Source organism: Neopelma chrysocephalum, unplaced genomic scaffold (genome assembly GCF_003984885.1).
Source record: "Neopelma chrysocephalum unplaced genomic scaffold, ASM398488v2 Primary Assembly neopelma1_22, whole genome shotgun sequence".
NCBI lineage: Eukaryota > Metazoa > Chordata > Aves > Passeriformes > Pipridae > Neopelma > Neopelma chrysocephalum.
Genome location: NW_020897689.1, coordinates 25,324,281 through 25,345,849, shown reverse-complemented (window position 1 = coordinate 25,345,849; position 21,569 = coordinate 25,324,281). Strand labels below are relative to the sequence as shown.

General features: G+C 38.2%; 1 protein-coding gene across 1 annotated transcript in view; it reads left to right on the top strand.

Annotated features, from left to right (window-relative positions):
• The window catches only part of YES1 (YES proto-oncogene 1, Src family tyrosine kinase), a 49,441-nt gene that overhangs the window by 10,585 nt on the left and 17,287 nt on the right, over positions 1-21,569 (top strand). The window lies entirely within an intron of this gene.

Genomic DNA, 21,569 nt, shown 5'->3' with positions numbered 1-21,569 from the left:
GGAAGCTCCACAGAGCTCTTAGCTGTTTAGCATACATAGCTTTGCAAAAAATCCCTCCACAAGTAACTGTTGCTGCAATATTTAGCTAGTGTTAAGGGGTTAAGTAGCAAACTGAAATTCTCTGAAATACTTGAGGTGCTAAATTTACAAAACAAGACACAAGAACTGTTTTAAGATTAGTCATAGTTAGGAAGCTTATTGAACCACAGACATCTTCCTGGAAACATCCTGTACTTTTGTTTCTTCATCCAGCTTCATCTATTCACAGTCTTAACTGCTTTTTGGTTTTTAGAAACTCTTGCTGCAACTTCTTTGTGACTAAGGCGCATTGTCAATCAGTCTGGTCCTCCCCATGCCAGCCAACTGTCCCCTTAATGCAGCAATTCACTTGGATGAATAGTGTTCATACTTTAAGGAGACAATTGCCTACCAGAGAGAGTGCCAAGTTGATTTAACTTTGCACGCGTGTGAAAGAGTTCTTAAATGGCTGCTGTCAACTAGCATTGACCCAGGGCATCTGCTGCTTGAAAATTGTTATAATCTGATTGGGAGTATGTCAGAATTTGTTTAAAATATTTTAGTCAATCACTGGGCTGCAGAGAGCATTAGTACCCCAGAAATGGTTGTCAGACAATTGTCCATGGTGTGTTGGAACTATAGTGGACGTGTCCTGGCCAAATGTACAACATGGCTTTTAAAATGGACTCCTTTTTGGCAGTACATCATTAAACTGGTGAAAGAATACAGGATTCATGTTGTAATCTGCTCTTCCAGTTTCATTTAATGCCGCAGCGTGTGTATGAAGCACTTGGTCAGATATATAATACAGTGTAAAACCACAACTGTAGCCTGCCATTACTGTAAGACTTACAGAGCTGAGCTACCATTTAGCCAAACCAGCTATGGAATTATCCACTACCTGGAAATGTTTAAAAATGGACAGAATTTATGAAAATTGCATCACTTCTTTGCTAGCTAATTTTTTTTTAATGCAGTTTTAGTTCTAGTGGAGGTCGAAAGGATGCTTACCTTCTAGGTGCACCAGTGCTTGAGTGCAGAGGATTTAGTGCTGTCCATTCTTTCATCCCTGTGATAGTGTAAGCATGGGCCTTTTCTTAGCATAGCTTAGAGTCTGATGTTTCTTCACTGCACTTCTGAAGGGAAGAGAGAAGGTGAAAGAAAGAAAAAACGTGGAGAAGATACTCCCTGAAATTCCTGATGCTTCTGTTTCAGGGAAGCCAGGAAATCTGAGAAAAGGAGATATTTCTGTCAAGAGCCTGACAAAATATGGGTATTACCCTAGATGTGTAGAAAGGATGCTCTTAACAAAATACTCAGTTTAAAGGAAAGAAAATTTCTTAGAGACATAGTGGTAAGTGATGAGTATATTTGGGGGCGGGGAGTAGGGTGTTTTCCTTGCTTCTCTGAGATCATTAGGCCATTACAGCTGCAACAGCGTTGCTACTAGCTTACATACATTTGTGGAGAAAAAAGAAGCATTGTTATTCAGTGCCTGGCTGGAATAAGTAGTTTGTTAAGCAGTGCTGTGAGATTGTGAGTTGTTTTAGGGACATTTCAATTAGTAGATGTGCAACTATTAATAAGTGTACTGTAGACAAAGAAAAAAACACAAACAAAAAGCTTAGATTGGAGAAGATGAAGAAGAGGAGCTAGAATAACTTACAAATACGAAAGACAAGAAATTGATTTGGAGCTGTCAGCATAGCATGGAGAGGAAATCATGCTTAACCACGTTGTGTGGTGAGATGACTGGCTGGGTAGATGAGAGCAGGGCAGGAAACATTGTTTATCTTGACTTCAGTAAGGCTTTCAGCTTGTCTCCTAAACAAACTGATGAAGTACACACCAAGTGAGTGAACAGTGAAAGCAACTGGAAACTGTCTGACCTGACAGGCTCAAAGGGTTGGCATCAGTGGCACAAAGTCAGAAGCGGCCCAAAAGCTGGTGGCCAGTCATTAGCAGTGTACCCCAGGGCTCAGTACCAGTGCCAGACCTGTTTAACGCCTTTGTTACTGACCTAGGTGGTCATACAGAGGTGCACCCTAAGCAAGTTTGCAGGAGGAATGCTTGATAAGACCAAAGAGGGTTGTGCTGACATCCAGAGGGACCTTGACAGACTGGAGGAGTTGTCTGATGGGAACTTCATGAAGTTCAGTAAAGGGAAATGCCAAATCAAGCTCCTGTGGTAGCGTCTAACCAACTGAAAAGCAGCTGTGCAGAAAGAGAGCTGGGGGTCCTGGTGGGAAAGATGTATGTGAGCCATCAATGTGCACTTTCAACGAAGAAGGCCAGAAGTGTTCTGGATCCATTAGGAAAAGAGTTCCCAGCAGATCAAGGAAGGGATCCTTTCCCAGTGCTGGTAAGGCCAGACCTGGATTGTTGTATCTGCTTCTGGGCTCCCCAGTACAGGAAAGACATGGACATCCTGGAGAGAGTCCAGCAAAGGGCCACTGAGATGACTGAGGGTCTGGAGAATTTCTTCTGTGAGGGCAAGCTGAGAGAGCTGGAATTACTCAGCTTGGAGAAGAGAATGCTCAGGGGCACCTTATGTGTGTAAGTAATCTGATGGGGTGGAATAAAGAGGACAGAGCCAGGCTCCACTTGGTAATATCCACTGACAGGACAAGGCGATTGGGCACAAATTGTAATACAGGAAGTTCCATTTAAACATCAGAAAAAAATGGGGTTTCTTTATGGTAAGGGTGATGGATCACTGGAACAGGTGGTCCAAAAATGTTGTGGAGTCTCCGTCCTTGGCAATAACTCAAAATCCAGCTGTACACAGCCCTGAGCAACTTACTGTCATTGACATGCTTTGAGCAGGGGGGTTGGAGCAGGCATCCTCCAGATGTCCCTTCCAGTCTCAGCTGTTCTGTGATTTTCATTAAAGGATTTAAGAGGCCCCAAACATTAAGTGTGGTAGTTGAAATGAAACAAAATACAGGTGTTGAAAGGCAGAATATTTTTTTGTTTTTGTTTTGGCAGCCAATTTTTTTGTTTGTTTGTTTCTACCAGCTTTCTTATGACAGCTTGGGAAGAGCGGAAAGAACTCTTTGCAACTTCATTGTTCTCTTGGGTTTCTTAGCTTTCTGCTATTAATATCAAGACTGTGTATGACTTTGTTGTCTGCTGTGTCCTCTCCTCACTCCTGCAGCAGCAGCAGCAGTGAGGATACTGTTAACTTCTCTGATGCCCGGAAGACTGAGCAGCACAAGAGGCTTCTAAGTCAAGGAAGTGTTTTCATCTCATATTTGGAAAGGTGTTTTTTCAACATCTGTAATAGGGTAATTTTTTCTCCTTAATGCTGTTAAAAACTTAGAATGTGAACACTATTCTTGCTCCAGTGACTTCTTACTAGTCTTGTTAATGTTTTTGGTTTGTTTTTCTCCCTACATTTGACTTAAACATACTAGAACCACATGTAGAGGTGAAAAAGGAGCTGAAACAGTTGCGTATGGATTTAAACACACTGTTATGTCTAACCTTAACATCCTGCCAGTAGAAACATGGTCACAATGAAACCTAGCATTTGAGCTTGTGCCACAGAAAGGCATTTGGTAAGTTTGTAAGATTTGACTCATTTTCAACTCTTTGCATTTGTGAGTAAAAAAAAAAAAATTAAGAAGAGGCAAAAGTTGACACCATGCTGACGAAAAATTGGGTAAACTTAGACCTGAAATTTAGATGGTCCTTAGAAACCTTGGGATGTAAAACTGCAACTTCACACAATTGACGAGGCTAAAAATACTTGTGTTTATTGGTTTAGTTCATGTCTCAAGTTGCCTGCTTGTTGGTTGTAATTTCCACAGAGGTTCTCAATTCCGGAAAGATAAGTTTTACTTCTCTTTGAATGCTGTCTCATTTGCAAATGAATAACTGTGTCTTCACAAGCTCATTTGTGTTTTGTGGTAATTAGGACAGCTATTACATAGTTGAATGGCTACTGCTGCACAGGAGCATATATTTATGGGACTATTATTTACAGACTGGAAAGATAAGAGAGTTCTTTTCATACAATTAAATGTTTGTAGTGTTACTGTTACAGTAAATCTTTAGCATGTACTGATCTTCCCAAAGATAGTGCTTAAACCTTCTACAGAAAAAAGTGAAAACCACTTTCATCTCTTTAGAGAGACTTGCTTTTGCACTTAGAAGTACAGCTTTCCAAACAGTAAGCAAGCAAGGATCATTGTACCGTGGACAGTAAGCAGCAAATACAACATCTGGCTAAGATATAAATTCATTTATGTGTGATCTATAATGTTTGAGTCTGTTACACTGATTTTATTATATTTAAAAGAAAAAGCTTCAGGAGAGATCTCGGGAACTACAGATCACTAAGCCTGACATCTGTTCCAAGTAAATCAGTTGAAATAATGATAACAACAAAAATAGCATAGATAAACATGACGTATTGAAGAAGAGTTAAGAGTCTGCTGTGAAGGGATGTCATGTTTTGCAAACTCACTTGAGTTTTTTTAAAGGCAAGCACGTGAATAAGTAAGATTTGACAAAAGTGGCTTACTTGGATGTCCAAAAGCATTTGACAATGGCCCCTATCTAAGAATTTTGAAGAAACTAAGCAGCCATAGGATAGGGGAAAAGGACTTGATGTGGTTAATGACTACAATATAAAAAAGGAAGAGTTGGAGCAAACAGAGCAGGGTCCCATGTAACAATTCTCCAGAGTTATGTTAATGGAGCATGTTCAAGTTCATAAAGTATATAGAAGAAGAGTGAGCTCACAGACTGTACTGATGGATTTTAGATACAAGGGCAGACCCTAGAATTGCACAAAGACTTGACATTGCTCAGCAACCAGACGTTAAAATGGCAGATGAAATTTCCCATAAATTGCTTCATGTGTTGTATTTGGAGGTGGGGAGGAACAAGCTTGTCTCCTCATCTGAAAAGATGAGCTCAAAGCTGACTATTGCCTCTATGGCAAATGGTTAGGGAAAAAAGGGAAAATAACAATTATACCGCTTTAAAAAAAGGAATTTGAAAAAACTTCATCATCTTACGCAGTTCTGCCCTGCTTACCCCTATCCCTGTCATCACCTCAAAAAGAATGTAGTTGAAGTTTTAAGGAAGACAAAATCGGAAACATGGAACAATATCTGTTAGAGGAACAGCATGAATTTGTTACAGTAGAGAAGGTGACCAAAAAGTGGTGTGACAGAATCCTGTAAAGTGTTCAGCAGCCAACGGGACCAAAATAGGGAGTGTTTATTCACTGTCTTTTTTTAGTGCGCACACACTAAGAGGTATCTAATGAAAATAGCAGCTGATGAATTGAAAACAGACAAAAGGAGGTGGTTCTCGACAGAACGTGTAATTAAGCTATAGAATTTCTTGCCTCAGGAATTTAAGGAGTCTAAACATTACATCAGTGTAGAGGAAAACTGCCGTGGAAGAATCATCAAATACCTACCTATTCTTGTTCAGGAAATCCTGCTTCTGCAAACTGTTGGGGGATCAGGGAACTTTCTGGGGAAGCATTGCTATATACTTATTGTATTCTTACGTGCTTCACTCAGTATCTGTTATTGGCTGCTGTTAGTGAGAGGACATTTGAATGGATATGGACCTTTGGATCTTGCTTATTACAGCCATTACTTTGTTGTAAAGCCTGCCCCTTTATAATTTTTATTTCTGTTACTCATTTTCCAGACTCCTTTCTAGTTGCGGCATTAAAACTTTGGCCCACACTGGGGTGCTAAGATATTTAAGGGGTGTTTTAGGGCCACTGGTTACATATTCTTTTTTTTTGTGAGATGTTGTGCGTGCCACCAAAATATAAAATCTTCAAAATGTAAAATCTGATTGTGTTCAGAGCAGGGATAGGACTGCAAGTACATGTCAGTCAATGGCTTAATTTCGTAAGACTTTATCCTCTTATGGATGCATAGTACATTTTGGTCATGTAATGGCTGTTCTAAGGAAGAGGTGTTTTTGATTTTGTATAGGTCGAACAAATGCACAGCCTGGGCTGACTGTAGGCAGATTATTTCTGCTCTCCCTTCAGACTCCTTTGCGGTGATTTTGTATTGCACTTCCCTCCCCCAGACATGCTTATTGATAAAAAGATACTACTTTGTGTCTCTAATGACTATTGGAATAATCAAGGGACCTCTCTACTTGTAAATCAAGAAGTAATATTGTGCTGGACAGAAATATTCCGTTTCAGAAGATTTACATTATTTGAAACAAGAGGCTGCTATTTAATATAGCTGCCCTGATCCTTTTGTGAAGGTGGCAGCTTTGCAAATCACAAGGTTTAACTGTTTGGTTCAATCTTAATAGATTATTTTGATTTAGTAGTATACTTTATTGTGCCACTGATTCTTGAATCCTAAGTCACTGCTTTCTGTAGAAACATTCTTTAAGTTCAGGCTGAGTTTAAGAATTAGTAGGCTTTGTAATGTATTTTCGTCCCGTTACACATCATTTTGTGAAGATATGGGCTTCTCAATAGCTTTCTTTATGTGGTTGCATTATTTTAAAATAGTTCTTTGATATTCAGTGGGTGCTAAGATTTGTACAAAGATGTCAGAAGCATGTGGAGTTTTATTTGAAAGGTGTGCTTATTTTTCTGTGAACAGACCTCTATCTGTTGTGCAAGGGGAAAATAGTGAGTGCTAATGTTTACATAGGTCTTAATTCCAGTTGCTAATTTGCGTCAGTGCTGCTTCTCACCCTGTTGAAAGACAACTTTTCTAGCCTGATTTTTTTGATTTGGTGGTAGAAGATGACCATTAGACATGCCATCCCACTTAAATCTGTGCATTAGCTGTCAGGAGACAGGTTGGTGAACGCCAGCTTTGGTTGCCTATATGTGAGGCAACTAGTTCTGTAGTGAGCTAGTTCTGTAGGCTCCCTTTATAGTCAGTGGAGAGAAATAAGCACTTTCACTGCATGATTCATCTCACCCCCAGATGGATGTCTAAATTTGGAAGATGAATTCCACCTGAAGTCCATTACCGAATATAACTGTCATTAGTTTAAACTAGGGAATTATTTTAAAAGGACACTAGCTTGAGTGGCACACCAATTGAGTAGAAGTCTTTTGTTTTCTTCCATGATCTGGGTTTCAGAGATTTAAAATCAGCAGTAGCCTGTTTCATATTTTGTGTTGTTTGAAACTGCTCTGCTTGTACAGCAGGTTTGAAACTTAACAAGTAGGATATATTCACATTGCCTAATTTCTAAGTACTTAGCTCTGCAAGACTATCTGACTAGTCGTCTTGCCAACTGGTTTGATTTTTGGGGTGAGGGGATGACAACAGGGACTAGCATAATGAGAAGAGCAGGTCATATAACACAATTGTCTTTCTGCTCTAAACTATCTGTTAAATTTTAGGAATTAAAAAAAAATAAAATTAGGTGTCCTTAAAATCATTGTTTCTCTACTGGAGCCTGTGTCTCTCCACTGGGTTTGCAGCAAGTCTGTGTGAGGTGATCCAGCCTTCAAATTTTGAGGTCCAAAAGGTAGGAAGTGCAGATATGTTCTTTAATTTTTGTTTCTGTTTGTCTGGAGCAGACACTTGGAATGGCTGGTATCCTTTTAAAATATTTTTTATGCTGTACCATGCTCACACATACAAGCCCTCGCCCCTTCTTTTTTCCTGTTTATAGATCTTGATTCTTGTCAGTGGAAATCTTCTTTTTTTCTGTCTTTCCTTCTTGAAACTCTGCTTTTTTATGTCATGACTTGTGGAAAACTTTTCCTCTTGATCACACTGATCAAGTCCTGCCATCAGACTCTATCCTTATACGTCAGTCAAAAGTAAGAAACTATTAGAATGCCATTGCTATTGTACCAGTTCTATTTTTCTACACTATTTATTATACTTATGTTCAGTTATATATCAAGGCTGGTGAAGTTCTGTCAAGTTTGTTGGGGTTTTTTTACATTGAAATGAGTAATTTTTTTAGTTCCTACATCAACCTGAACATGCTAGAAAAGTAGTTTTGGATTACAAAGTAACTCACAACATTTCAGGTTATGTATGTTATAGAAAACTGTATCCTTTTAACATTTTACTTCACCAGATACAAGCTCACTAGGACCTTAGGGTAAATCACTGGTTGGAAACTTGGAACCAAAGAATTATTGGGGTTCCTAACTGGGAGAACTGGATGTTGTACAGATATTGTGTGGGCTCCTTACTCGTACCGACAAGGATGTAAAGCAGTTCTCAGCTCTCTAACAAAAATAGCAGAAGTTAGAATTAATAGCTATGACATGCTGAGGAAAGATGTGAGGACTGATAAAACACGTCGCCAGCCCCTTAGCACTAGCAAAAAATTTGTCAAATAGAAATTGCTAGGCTCTCTTAGAAAAAAACACCTTCCCTGCGAGAGGGGACGTAAAAAAATCCATTAGTCTCTCTCAGTTGGGAGTGGCTGGATAATTCTCCCCATTCCTAGTCTGGCAGTTTAATGCTGGGTGTTGTAGGAGCATAAAATGCAAACCTTTCAGTTTGCATGATAAGGAGCAATTGCTGAGCTCTCCACTTGATATCGAGTAGGACTTTGCTTGGGGACAATATCCCTTCTTTGTGTTGTGTTACAACCATTTAGTAGAAATAGGAAGTGCCACCTCCTGCTTCCCTGTAGACTGTTCCAAAGTTGTTACACTCCCTTCTGTATATTTGTCCTTTCCTTTTACTGTCTATTTGGAGTTTAGTGCTGTATTGTGCAGATCTTACCTGTCTTTCAACCAGTTACCAGTGAACTATGCCACTCTTCTGGTGGCTGCAGGTACAGGTATTTACATCTAATTTTGCTCAGTCTCAAAGTTATCACTCCTAGTATTACTCTTTGTGAATAGCAGTGGATTCTAGCAGCAAGCAGCTCACAAATTGCTCCGAACAGCAGAACCTGTTTTTCAGCAGATTAATTTTGTGTTTAGTCTGGAAGACTGTTAAAAAATATGCAAAATTGATTCTTTAGGCTAACCTGTGGGATGATAGTATTGCATTGCTTCCTGCTTGAAAGATGACATTTAGAAGTTTTAAGTTTATAAAACTGATGAGACTTAAGGAATTTTGGTAGTTTAGAAGATCTGAGCTTAGCAAAGAAATCCCATTTCTGCTGGTGAGGGATGACATGTAACTTTCTCTCAGATACAGCTTCCTATTTGAACCTATGGCAAGTGAGAAATACAAGTTCTTACATATCTGTAAACCATCAGTTAAGAAGAACCAGAACACTGAAATGAGTAAGAAAACCACATAAAAGGACTTAAAATACCTCTTCCCCACGTTCCAGGGGAGATATGGAATGAGACTCTCTTTCCTTTCTGTGATTTTATGGAGACATGATAAAATAGAATTATTTTAAATGTTTGTATTTTTTAATTTGTTTTCAATAAATACTTGGTTTTATTGGAAGTTTCAGTCAGTTTGTCAACTCTGCAGCAAGGTGTATTAAGCTCTTTTAACCATGCTGCTTATTTTTTAAGATGAGCAATTCTGTCATTGAAAGGTTTCTATCACGCAACATTAGTTCTTTTTTGAATATTGTTAGTTTGTTGTTTCCTTCATTATTACTCATGACTGAAATCCTTCTGACCTATGACCAAAATTTAAATAACTTGTGGAGGTTACTGAGGAGTAAGTTCTTTGATGTGCATGCTTCTGCTGAATCCCTAATACTTCCCCTCCACCCTTCAATGTAACATTTAATTGAAATGGAAATGTTCTTCCTTCTGGCAATACTTTTGGAGTCAAAAGAATATCGCTGAAAGCTCCGCTTACTAGTTAGGAACCAGCAAATTTGTTACTAAACAGTAGTTATTTAACCTGAAGAGAATCTTTAAACATACACTGTGTACTCTTGTAAACAAGGTACCTTTTCACACCCTCCTGTCATCTATTTCTGTTTTATTTGGTATTCTGTACCGTGGCTAAAACTTACGAAAGTTATCAGTTGTGTTCACTTTGCACATCTTCAGGGGGTAGTGACCAATGATGTGTTTTACACTTTGCTGGCTAGTTCACAGTTGGAAAATGCTGAATTAGAGGGAAGGCCTATTGACTACTATGGAAAGCCTTTTAAAAAGAGAAACAGAAAACTGATGTCATCTTTAACATGTCCTTAGAAGATGTCTGAAGACTTCAACAATTTTTTTGAGCTGTATTTTGATAAAGCTTCCCATCACATGAAATACTAAGATGGTTTTCCTTTGTTTCACTCCATCAAATAAGAACACCCTCAGGAAAAATTTGTCTTTGACATCGTTTTTACAAATTCTTTAAAGCATTTGTGTTTAAAGCTCTTTCAATGATTTGAAGTGGTAGAAAAAAATCAGCAGATGAGTCTAAACGAAAGCAAACAAGGAATGGGAAGCAAACACTTTGTGGTTTTACATTACATGGCATCATTGCAGGCTTGGTACACCCGGTACAAGTCACTCTAATTGCTGGTGTGGAGCTGGAAAGCAAATGAAACAACATGAATGTGAGGTAAAGTAGTATCCTTGTTTTTGAAAGCAAAGAATTAAGATTTTTCAGTAGCAAGTTCATGAAATTACTACTGAAATGCCCACATTTGGAACAAAACTTTTCTGTTGAAGACAGAGGATATACCTACTTTGCAGGAGCCAACCCTGGTCTAGAACAAGTGGCTGTAACCTACAAATAAAGTAGTTGTGCTTCCCAAGACAAGGATGTGAGTGCTTTCCTTCTGCAGTGTGTACTTGCTGAGGGGCAGCAGAAATGTCTTTGTCCTGCAGAAGTAGATGAACTTGGAAGGTAGAGCTACTGCATGGCTGAGATCCGTGCACATTGCAAAACATAGTGCCGAGTGCTTTCAGGGCAGATCACAGAATGATGAACAGGGTGATGAAATATTGGAGATAATCATAAGAAACCTTGGGTAGGATAATGGTGAGACTCTTGTGTCCTGTTGTTTCCATTTTCAGATGAGTGATAGACTTTAATTTTTTTCCCAGATTTGTCTCACAGCTCCACAGTTAGTCTGGATTAACTGAGTCATGCCTGTTTAATACAGAAAAATTATTATTATACTTTTAGCAAGAAGGATATGGGCCATGCTTTCAGGATGCGGAAATTTCTGTTCCAGAGCAGTACTGAAAAAGATGTGAGAATCATAAGGGACAGTGGCTGCTGTCAAAATAAATACTAGAGATCTCAGATGGGCCCAGGGAACATCATGAATTTCAAAAGGTCAAGTGCGAGGTCTGGCACCTGGGTGAGGAAAATCCCCAGGAGGAATGAATTGAGAGCAGCCCTTCAAGGAAGAACATTAAGATATTGGTGGATGAAGAATCGGACATAAGCCGACCATGTCTGCTTGCAGCCCAGAAATCATATCCTGGGGAGCATCAGAAGAAGTGTGACCAGGAGGCCGAGGGGGGTGATTCTGCCCCTCTGTTCCACTCTGGTGAGACCCCACCTGGCGTTCTGCATCCAGCTCTGATGCCCCAAACGTAAGAACAATGTGGAACTGCTGGAATGGGTCCAGAGGAGGCCACAAAGATGATCAGGGGGCTAGGATACTTCTCCTGTGAGGGCAGGCTGAGAGAATTGGGGTTGTTCAGCCTGGAGAAGAAATGGCTTCAGGAAGAGTTAGTGTGGCCTTTCAGTATATAAATGGAGCTTATAAGAAACATGGAAAGGGACTTTTTACCAGGGCCTGTAGTGACGGGTCAGGGGGTAGCAGTTTTAAGCTGAAAGATGGTAGCTTTACACTAGGTGTAAGTAAGAAATATTTTACAGTGAGGGTAATGAGACCCTTGAAGAGGTTGCCCAGAGATATTGTGGATGCCCCATCCCTGAAAGTGTTCAGGGCCTGGTTGCATGAGGCCCTGACCAACCTGATCAGTGAAATATATCCCTGCTTATGGTTATGAGGGCTGGAACTCTAGATAATCTTTAAAGGTCCTTTCCAATCCAAAACATTCTGTGATTATATGAAAGAAGGATTAAGGAATATCTCTTACCTTGAATCCCATGTTCCTAGTGATCATTGTTAGTGGGAGGCGCTGAAAAAACTGAGCGATCTTGGAGAAAATGAGATGGTTGAGTGACTGGAAAGTCACTTGGTAGACTGGATTCTAGTGGGACTGCATCATTCTTGTCAAGGGGAAGGTTTAAGAGAGGCATGATCTTTTTACTTACACAGGAAACAGAAACAAGATAGTGGTATATCTCCAAGGCAAAGGTGTTTTCTGGATGTTGGCATTAAATTCAGATGGGATATGAGGCATGTACATAGCAGTTACTGTGTTCAAAATTTAGGACTTGTCCAGAGTGTGGGTGAGCTTTCCATAACAGTCACTTTGAATGAATTTGAGTGTGTGTGTGTGTGTGTACATTCAAGACCATAAAAGGAAAAATTAATTCAGGGCAGCCCTATGGTCTCTACTGTGCAAGATGCCTGACAAGCTAATTAAGATAATTTCTCCTGGTCTTCTTGCCTATGAACGCTATTATATCTGTCAGTATACAAACAGTAGAACAGCAGTAATGATAGCTATTAGGGTAATAATTCTTGTTTAGTTAAACCATCATCCAGCTCTTCCTTTTTAGTAAAGGTGTTATTTAGCAGGTGTCATCTTTCTTTTGTTTAATTTTGAATTTATTTACAATTTAATTGCACTTTTCACTTTTTTTTATGTGCAAAGGAAAAACACAAGCTATTGATTCATGAAGAATGTACTTGTGTGTTTGTAATTGTTTATATATACTTTAACTTTTTGTTTTAGTCAAAAGGTTGGTATTTTCCAGCTGGCTTCTTGAAATTCCTGTTGTTCAGCAAAGAGCTAATTGTTGAAGGAGGTTTGGGTATATGGCCTGTGAATAAATGAACTGCAACGTTTTGTCAGTAATTGGATTTATTTACTTTAATTACTGATTTTTCTTAACATGGTAATCATGTCAATTATGTTAGGATAAAATAGCATTGAGAATAAAAGAGAATTTACTTTCAACTTAGGGTGACATTTGGCAAAATTCATGTCTGCAAAGCAGGAATGTTCAAATGTCAAGTAACAGTGTGTCAAACACACCAAATAAATAACGTCTTCAATTCCATGAGATTCCCTAGCAGTGATCCTGTGCTGTAATTTGGGAGGGTATAACACTCATTTATTATAGGATCTTTTGTTGATTCATCTCTTTAAGTTCCTGCAACCATTCCTTTCCTTTACATTTCTAAGTTGACTAATGAAGTTGCAAGTGAATTCAACTGATAGTGAATTCCTCTGTTACCTTAAAATATAATTGCCATTCCAGCTGAGAAAATGAAAATTATTCATATGAATTTCAGTATCGCCGAGTTTCTGAGAGCTTGCAAATGTTGTAGTCCATTTTTCATATGTAGTTCATAGTTGAGCACTGAAATAAATTGCTTCTTAAATTATTTTTTTTCGGAACAAAAATGCTGCAATTTGTTCTTCTACCACGGAAGTTTTAGTTTGTTTTTTCTGCAAGGCAGATGTCCCTTGGGAAGGTGTTTTGCTTTGAGACCAGGAAAACAGAATGTTAGTTTATTGTAGTAAACGAAACTTAAAAGTCACTTTTTAAATAACTTTAAGATACTTTTTTTAAAATAATATACTTGAATAAAATGGTTGAAAACTGAATGGGTGAAAATGGTCTATGATACCAGGCATACTTTTGGGTTTTTTTTTCAAATAGGATTCAATGAAAACAAAATATTTCTATTTATAAATTGGTTCCTAAATCTGAAATATACTAGATAGCTTTGACAAGGTATATGACATGCCTTAGAATCTGAAACAATCTTTTGGCCAGACTTCTTAAACATATCAGACTTTAAGTTTTTAGGATAATTGTAATTATTTACAAATTAATAAAAGTAGCTGTTACACTAAAAAAAAAAAAGGCAGAATTGTCCTTCTCTGCATATATGTATTGATTGTGTACTTAAATGTTCAAGACAATGGAGCAGCAGTAATACTGTCTAGACAATATGTTGGTTGTTTTGTCTGTGGTATCATTTGGTGTTAGAGAAAATGTTTTTGTGTGGTAAGGGCTTGAAATTGTATGGCTAGACATTGTAACTTTAAATTTTAAAAATGGTCTCATGTATATGTATTATATATTTCATCACATAAAATTGCTTTTGCAATTCTGATATTTTAGTTTCTCCCTTGTGATCTTGACTGCTGGAAAAGAAAATCCATCAGTGTTCTGGATCCATCGGTGTTGTGTATTTTGCTCAACACTTAGGTTTGTCAGCAGATTTTTTGTTGTTTGTACAGAAGCACAAATTATTTTTCACTCTTTCTGGATGTGAACAGTATGTTGACTTCACTCAAAATTCAGAATACATCCTGAAAACAAACTTTCTTAATATAGAAGCTCTATTTAGCAATTCTTAGAGGTTTTAAAAATTAAGTTTAATTATTTTAATTTGACATATTTTCTCTGCTCTGCTTTGGAAGTTAGAAGCAGCTCCCTCAGGCTCTCAATCAGGTACCCCCAGCTAGGCTCTGTGCCTACAGCAGCTGGGTTTGGGGTGTTAGCTATTTTTACGTTTGGTTGGTTTTTTTCCCACCAAACATCTTTCTTTTATGCTTTCCATTGTCTTGCACACAAGGTAGGCAACTTCCAGCTGAAGTGAAAATTGCTTATGTGAGCAAATGGAAGATGAGGTTGATGATGGGAGTGTACTTTTTCAGATGCTTGAACAGTTTGGATGAGGAAGTGTTGCTTAGGTGTGTCAGACTGCTACAGTTGCACTTGCAAGATCTTAGTCTGGGTCTTGGCTGTGACACTCACCCCTGTGGGTTTTCCTAAGCCTTGTCTAGAACAGAATGTTTATGATATTTAAATCTATATCATTATAGTAATAACTGCTTTTATTTTCTTGGATAAGATTATTCTGACTTGAATCAGTAAGCATAAAACAATTCCAGTAAAGACATATGAGAATGCAAATCCTGTGCAGATGTTGCATCAACATAAGTACATTAGTTTAAATTCATAAGCCGGGTCATACTGTTGAAGTGTTTTTCATATAGCTGAGTCCTTAACCTTTATCTATGGACTTTCTGACCTACAGATTGGTGGAGGTTGGAGCAGTCTGCACTCATCCTGCTTCTCTCATCTTCCAAGGCATCTCCTGCTGGTGACTCAAAGAGACAACCTCATTCATTTTCAGAGTCCAGGCCCATGGTGAAGGTAGAACTCCTGCTTAGAGGCAAAGGCTGCTGTTGAAAACAGGATACTGAACTAAGTGGTCTTTGATTAGAAAAGCCTTTAAAATTACAGTAGGCTTGCTTGCTTCTACCTCTAGTCTGGCCATTTACTAGTTTGATTGAAAAAGACACCTTTTCTTGCTATGCTTGCATACAACATCTGGTCAAAGGACACCTACACAATCTCAAATAGTGTAGGTGAAACTGATTATAAATAACCACAAATTTATGAGTGTGCGTTTTGCAGAGCCAGCCACATATCATCCATGACATGATCATGGTCTCCAGTATGCTCCTGCAGCCTTTGCCTATCTTAAAAATGAAAGACCACCTCTGCAGATTCACCTGTCCAAGTACAGAGTGAGTGGGAGGAAATGCTATGTTTGGCCCAGATAAAAGGAAGAATGTAACTTAGAGGGAAAACTGAGTGTTCACATCTCTCCTTACTTTATGTCACTGATAATCCTTAAATCCACTTTTGTCGTTAGAACTTTTTGTTGTCATGGTTAATTTTTCCTTCAACTCTGTAACCTGACATCCAGTGGGACCTTGCAGTTGGATAGTAGGGCTTGCTGTGCATTGGTACAAGGCTTGTACTGCCTGCTGGGTCAGGTACACTGCCTACCTATTAGTTCCAACAAGGACAGTAGGTGTTTCTTCAGGAGAGAAGCCTTTGTCTGGGACAATGCAAACTGGAAGACTGGAAGACCTCAGACTCCTTCATAGGTACAATGTTTAAAGTCTGATACATCTGAGAAAATGTCTCATGTCTAAGCCATTCAAAGCTCATAGGAAGTATACTTCTGTCAAACTTCTTGTCTTCAATTTCAAAAAAAGTCAAGAAATGGAAGGACATGAAGGATTGAAGGACTTTATTCTTTTTTATGGATTTCCTGCTAATCCTAATTTTTCAGGTAGTGTTTTGAGATCTGGTATTCCTTCAGAGCACAGTTGCTGTGATCGTGTAAGCTAAGTAACTAGCTCCTCTAGTAGAAGGATGAGTCTTAATCATTAATTTAAAGCAAATTTAATATTCTAAGTCCTGTAAAAAGCATGAACTAGAACAGAAATATTATATATTTTCAGCAGCTTTTAAATCTGAAATACAAAACGTCCACCTAAAAAAGCATTTTTATACTCATTGTTTTTTCTCTCTTTGTACAGAATCCTCCATTTGCTATGCTGAGTTTGCTAGCTGTAGCTTTATTAGCACACAGTTTGGAGTTTATTCTGCTGCTGTGAAATCAAGAGAGTAACCACAGCAGCCCCAGAATTTTTCCTTTAATATGTTTGTATAGTCATGATTGAAGAAGACTTAGTCTGTAGAACCATTAGGATTCAGAAGTTCAGCTTGCATTAGTCAGTGATGAAGAGGATGGTTTTAAATATACATTTTAGTGTTTGGGCAAACTGAGGGCTAATAGTGCTGGTTTATAGTTATTTTTTGGGGTAAAATTGCACAAAGATGTGTGATAAACTTTGAAATTCAAGTAACATAAACCCTTGCTTCATTGGGGGTTTTTAATGTTTCTTCCTTTATCTTCCTTTGTGCTCCTTATTAGATCATTAATTACAAGGTCGTGTCAGTTGCACTTTAAAGGCATAATGATACAGACTCTAAGGTCTCATTACACTAATGTTACTGCTAATTATAAAACTGAATCCAGTAGAATATCATTCTTTGAAATGCCATGGATTGTTCATGGTAAAATAAGCAAACCCTGCAATTTATGACAGCTCATAAAATATAAATTATATGTCATGATAAAAACTGCATAATTTTAAAAAATTGTCTATATTCTGTGAAGAACACAGAGCAATTCCCTTTAGTTTACTTTCCTTTACAAACATAGCAGGTTGTTTGGTAGACAAGAAAGTCCACTCCTGTTTTCATACCAAAGCAGTGATCTGTTAAAGATGAACTGAATTAGCTGGATGTTACTAGCCAAAGAGGTTTTTAGGCTCTTTTTTGGTGGTCTTCATTTTTTTCAGTCTGTGTCACATCAAATAAATGATTTTTCAATACCACCAGCTGAAACCAGCTGTTTGGCAGATGCTCTACATTGTTTGCCCAGTGTACAAAAAGCCAGTATAGGTTCTGTGTCTCTGGTGACATATGGAATCAGCTCTACACTTGTTTGACCAAATAGACAGCTGCCAGCTAATGGATCCATTAGCAAACTTCCCACAGAATATCCTGTCTTTATCACTGCATGAAATTTTAATAACTTTAAATCATTATTTTAGTGGAAAGTTAAGAAGACCTTTTTGTAAGACATTTGTTTCACAGAAGTGAGAGCACATCTTTTCTTGACAGAAACAATTTATTTTTTTGTGCTAACATTGAGCATTGAAGGTAGAGTAGCAGTAAAAATCTTCAATGTTTGTTTCATCTTTTTATTAGCAATTTGTGAACCTCAAATGAAATTATTTTTCTGTGTTATATAGCATGAGGAGTTATTTTTTAGTTGGAGAATTATTTTGGTGGTTTTTAAGTGGGAGTATATTTGCAGTCTTGCTTTATCCTTCTGGAGGGAGATTTGACTTGCTTGTTCTTCTGACTTTTTCTTCATAGTGAAAAATTACTCAAGTGCTCTTTTTTAGCTGTATGACCAATTTTAGTAATCAAAAGGAATGAAAACGATATATTGCAACCTAACCTGCCCTTCCCTTAGTGACTTTTCTTTGCCCTACCTCTTGCATTTAGTTCTTGTACAGTTTTAGTACTCAGTTTACACCAGAGGTTGAAGAGGGAGCAACTCCCTAGAGCATCTTTCCCTTTGTGGTATGTTGAAACAGCTACATGTGACTGACATTGCTGGCCTTAACTTGTGATGAAGTCTCCAGAAGGCATCTGGGGACATGCTGCATGTCCCATGTAACAGAAGTGCAAGATCAGAAGAGTACTTCCAGTTGGCCCCAAGAAGAAACTCCCCATTTTTCTTGGGCTTTTTTTCTAGTGAATGGGTTTTGTTATCAAATCCACTACAGCAAGTGAAACAAACCTGAGGCTCTCCCAGCCCTTGGTCTTTAGGGTTTCAGAGGCTAACACCTAGCCCTCAAAATCTTTGTGCTGATGGGTAGAGTATGGGGGGAAAGTGAATATGGTGTTTAGAGGCATTTGCAGACTGCATTGCTCTGAGGCACCTGGCTGTAACAGACTCAGTTTATCCACCCGAGTTAAAGGCACCTCTTTCAAAGAAAAGTCTGTCATCTCCCTTCACCACAGTAGAACACCTTTCTTGAAGCACTCCTGACAATCTTGTGTCCCAAGGAACCAAGGAGTAACTTCTGTAAGTACCAACTGGAAAGAGCAGAGGCACATTGGATGAACAAGTGGTTTCCTTGTGACACTCATCTCTCTGGGCTGGATGGACAAGGCTGCAGACACCCTCAAGGAATTTGTCAGTATCCTAGAATATGATGGCTCTTGAAAAAAAACTTGTTTTTCTTAGGCTGGTAGCTCATCCTTAAATGAAAGCAGAAAAAAACCCCCACAACACAAAGACTTTACTGGCCACACTTTCAGTTGTTGAACAAAGCTTTCTTCATGATCTGCCACACTGCTATAAAAAGGAGTTTGGAAGATAAGAGGGCAGCATTGACTTTTTTGCAGCTTTCTTGTTTGGTAGGGGGTTTATTAAGGGTCCTGTGTCATTGTCTGAAGTGTTCGTAGAGTACTGAATGACAATGAACTTATGCCTTTTATATGACTTCTCCAAAAAGTGCAAGTCCGAAAATGTTACTAAAATCTCATTTGATGATTGCTTCCTGGAGTACTCTTATTCTTCTGTTGATTTTTGTGGGCATCCTGCTAACTTTCACTGTCCCTACAATAATCGTTTTAGCTTCTGTTATTTCTTGAAAACATTCTAGCATAGGTTTGTTTTCATCTAGAGAGCAGATCAAGACAGCTGGGCTTGTAGTTCATGCCTTTTTGAACATAGTTTGCTGATAGACCTCCACCCTTCCCCTCACCCAAAACATGTGGGTACAGTGATCAGGACCAATAGGTGAATATTATTTCCAAAGAAAAAACAAGCTACTGAAGTTACTCAAGTAGATTGCTTCAGATGCCAGTCTCCTCTAAAATAATGATTTAACTAATGGGAAATTGGTGGCTTGTGAATAACATACCTTGGGCCAGCGTTTCTTTGAATAGATGTACCTCTGCAGAGCAAACATTCTCATCTGAATCTATTTCTAAACAGAGTTCAATGCTTCAGAAAGAGAGCCATGAATTTTATAATATAATTGTATTCCTTAATATTTCGTTACTGGTCAGGCAAAGATTGATAAATATAGTAGTGAAGTTATTTCAGTTATATACATTGTTGATAACAAATGAAGTACCAGAATAATCAAATCCAACGTTGCACACCAGCTGCTTAGGGATTTTTTGTGCTTTATCCAGTAATTTATTACAAGACTAAACAGTACTAAGTCGTCGGGTTTTTTTTCCCCATAGGGTGGGCAATCATTTTTTCTTTACTACTCGCTCTTGGTTTATGTCATCTTCCCTCCCCTCGTGCCTCTAAATTCCTCCTCACAAACGCCTGCACAGTATTTTACAGCAGTTCATGTCTATGTTTATCACTTTCAGAAGCTGAGGAGTTTGCTTGCTAATTTTGTTTTGTAGGTATGCAGTTATAAAAGTAGAACATTTACATTTTTGTCTGCTTATTTCTGAAAGTCTTTCTCTTTGAAGTGCTGATTGAATCTCTGTGGTTAATCTCTTTAACCCCTTAAAGAAGATTACCTTAACAGTGAAGTGGCTGGGGAGGGGAGAGGCAAAGGAGAGGCTGACTGTTTTTCTAGAATGAATTCAGGTCTTCAACTTAAGGGCTTTCCTCTGTGACACTCAAGTATTCCAATAGTAACTTCTTGCTGCTAACCACGGCTTAAATGGGTGAGCGAGCACATGTGGGTGATAGTAGTTACAACTGCAGTACAGCCTAGTCTTGTCACCAGCCATTTGCTCAAATCAGCAATTCCTTGGGCAACATCCAGCAGTTTTACCGGACTTGGTAAATTACTATCTCTTTTTCTTTCCTTTTTTTTTTTAAATCTTGAGGTCTTATCAGCCTGTTGCAAGTTGACCAAATGCCAGAATTAAGGGAGGAAAAATATTTGTGGTGGACAGTTCAGTTTGTCGTACAAATATATGTATATTTCCCTCTTAATCTACTTGATTAACATAAGTAGTGTGCTGCACTTTTAAATTATGTGCTTAACTTCCACCCAAAAGCAAGCTATTAGCAAAGACATTTTTGCAAAGGTGAGTGGGTTTTTATTCAATGCTAGCAGAAAACATTGACGGCAGTTTTTTAAAAAGAATCAAAGAAATAGGCCTCAGAGGAAGGCAAAAATTCACAATAGGCAGCCACATGGCCAAAAGAAAGTGGTTTGGATTACAGTGTCTTTTTGCAGTGGTAGGGATGTTAAACTGATGTGGTTCCAGATGTTTGACTTCTATTGTGAATTAATAACTAGCTTTTCTACTGTAGATGGTAAGGCATTTTTTGTAAGGTATTTAGACACATTATATTTCTTATACATGTATTTGAGCCATGCTCTGTTGATGTTTGCTCACAGTTAATAAGTTGCCAATAATAGTATAAGTAAGAAAAAATTGAAAGGTGTGCTTTGATGATTCAGTATTCTGTGGAAAACTCTCAAATACGATTTGTAAAATTGCTGCTTGTTTCTGCATCAGTAATTATATTACGTTGCAGTATTAGGGGCTGAAATGACAGGGTGAATATACTTAATCTTTTTAAGCAGTAAATTTCATATGGTGTTTCACTGGCTATGGACCTTGTTCTTTCCAGGAACTCTGATTCATGGTTCTTGCAGAAATTACAGTATCTTTAATATTGTAACGGTTAGTTATACGGAGGGTATTGTGACTATATTAAGGGGAGTGTAACTATATTAAGGGGAGTGTAACTATATTAAGGCAGTATTTGTTTAAGTAAGATTTATTTTGTTCTGTATTTCTGTGTCTAATAGTTAACAAGGTAAGAGAAATTGAAAAGGAAAAGAATAATTAGACACACAACGAAAAACATTGTGTTTCCCTAATTGTTAGTTAGAGTCCATGAAATTGTTATTGTAGTTATCAAAAGATGTGGTTTTCATGCTTTTGGCCTCCTACTGTTTATTTTTTTTAATTGATTCATTAGAGAATGTGGAGCAGTTGATTTCCTCTTTGTGGAGGTTTCTACTTTTGAAGTTAAAGGAGATTTTTAACTCCCCCCCTGTGAAGAATACAGGAATTTTAATGCCGCACTAGTGCTGCATCTAATAGACACTCCTGTTTTCTTGCTGATTTGTTTCCCAGCTGGGGTAA